Source organism: Sapajus apella, unplaced genomic scaffold (genome assembly GCF_009761245.1).
Source record: "Sapajus apella isolate SASKATOON/1434 unplaced genomic scaffold, GSC_monkey_1.0 scaffold180, whole genome shotgun sequence".
In the NCBI taxonomy this organism is placed as follows: Eukaryota; Metazoa; Chordata; class Mammalia; order Primates; family Cebidae; genus Sapajus; species Sapajus apella.
This window is the reverse complement of record NW_022437120.1, coordinates 1,286,958-1,289,180: the sequence shown is the minus strand read 5'-3', so window position 1 is coordinate 1,289,180 and position 2,223 is coordinate 1,286,958. Positions and strand designations below refer to the sequence as shown.

The 2,223-nt window shown below is 48.8% G+C and overlaps 1 protein-coding gene across 1 annotated transcript in view; it reads left to right on the top strand.

Annotated features, from left to right (window-relative positions):
• CUNH8orf74 (chromosome unknown C8orf74 homolog) overlaps nt 1-2,223 on the top strand; it is a 37,908-nt gene that overhangs the window by 31,529 nt on the left and 4,156 nt on the right. The gene's annotated exons all lie outside the window — the stretch shown is intronic.

Below are 2,223 nucleotides of genomic sequence, written 5' to 3'. Positions count from 1 at the left end.
TGGGTGGGTGGGTGGAAGAATGAATGAAAGGATGGATTCATGGTTGGATGGATAAGTAGAAGAAAGGATGGATGGATGGATGAATGGATAGATGGGTATATGGATGGATGAATGGAAGGATGAATGGATGCATGGGTGGATGGATAAGTAGAAGAATGGATGAATGGAAAGATGGACAGAGATGAAGGAAGGAATTAATAGAGGGAAGGCAGGATGGAGGGGAAGAGGGAAAGGAAGAGACCTTTTTTTGCAAAGGTAGAAATAAACTATTTTTATGGCATTTATTGATTGCTGGCTTGTATTAGGCTCTGTACAAAGCTGGACATCTTACTCCATTTGGCCCTTCCAACAAGCCTGTGAAGTCAGTATCACTACCCTAAATTTTACATTCGAGAGAAAAAGGCCCAAGTGTCATGTCTAAGAGGGAAAGAGTATCTCAGTCCTCCAAACCCAGTACCTCCCCAAGAGAAGCATAACCCTTGGGCTCCGAGCCTGCTGGTTTGCCATGAAAGAAAGGGGAAGTATAGCCTCCAGCCTGGATTCTGCATGATGGAACCATCCCCACTTCCCTCCCTCAGGAGACTGAGATTGCCAGAATCTGAGTGTCACTCCCAGCACATCCTAACATGGCTCCAAGTGGATTGCTATTGCTTTTGCTAATATTTTCCCAAGACCATGAGGTCTCCACCCTCTGGGTAATTTGGGAGATTCAAGGTGAATATTTCCATACAAAGCAAGACAGCCTCAGCAACCAGCCAAGAGGAAACATGGAGGGAATGAGGGGTGGGAGGACTTCAAAACAACCTCGTAGGCAAGGCTGAGATAGTCCCTGCTGAAGGGGCATGGAGCACTCTAGCTTGGGGTGGGAAAACCCCACAGGGCCCCACGGAGGGCTCACACAGAGGAAGAGAAGATGAAGGGGTCTGTGAACAAGCCAGGTCCTCTACCTTGGGCGAAAGTCCAGCTCCTTGCCTATAGCACGTTACCTTCATTGTCGGCAGAAGGAAATATGAAATTCTCTGAGGCACATAATCTGGTGGGCGCCTGGCCCAAGCCCTTGTTCTTCAGAGGGAACACTGAGTCAGAGAGCAGGAGAGGCTCGGTCAAGTCCACAGTGCACTTCCAGGACAGTGAATATGAGAACCTAGGTCTCCATGCCAGGGCCATGCTTTTCTGCTGACCTTGACTTGCCCGTCTCTCTGCCTGGTGTCTGCTCATCTGCTCAGCAGGGCAGGCATGTAATTCAGCCACGACCCTTCATGAATCTCCTCCTCTGTCAAGTCCCAAGCAGATGCTGGGAGAGCCCAGCCTCCAACCACTGTGCTGAGCACCTAAAAGAGTTGTGAGCAGGAGGAGTGAGGGGAGAGGAGGAGAGAAGTGGGGAGGCAGGTCATGCCTCGAGGAGCACTGCCCATAGTGCTGCCCTCAGAGCCAATCCTTTGCACAAATGGGACCAAGAATACTTTCCCATTCTGTCTGTGGCACAAACCACCAGCACAGCAAGTTGTCTGGGCATCAATCACCTTCTGCTCCACTCTATTTTTTTTTTTTTTGAGACAGAGTTTTGCTTTTGTTGCCCAGGCTGGAGTGCAATGGCATGATCTCAGCTCACCTCAGCCTCCCGAGTAACTGGGATTACAGGCATGCGCCACAATGTCCAGCTAATTTTGTATTTTTAGTTTCTCCATGTTGGTCAGGCTGGTCTCAAACTCCCAACCTCAGGTGATTCTCCTGCCTTGGCCTCGCAAAGTGCTGGGATTTTTTTCTTTTTTTTAGACGGAGTCTCACTCTGTTGCCCAGGCTGGAGTGCAGTGGCATGATCTTGGCTCACTGCAACCTCCTCTCACAAGCGATTCTCCTGCCTCAGCCTCCTGAGTAGTTGGGATTACAGGCACCTGCCACCACACCCGGCTAATATTTGTATTTTTAATAGAGACAGGGTTTTGTCATGTTGGCCAGGCTGGTCTCAAACTTCTGACCTCAAGTGATCCGCCCACCTCAGCCTCCCAAAATGGTGGGATTACAGGCGTGAGCCACCATGCCCCACCACTTCCTTCTTCAGTATTATCGGAATTCCTTTTCTGCATCCTCATCTCCTTCCTAAAGAATTAGAAGTGAAACAAGATAAAGCACAGCTATAGTAGCAGGTGGGCTTGATCTTGAACCACCACATCTGGCCAGCATTTTGTCTTTTTTTTTTTTTTTTTTTTTTTTTTTTTTACC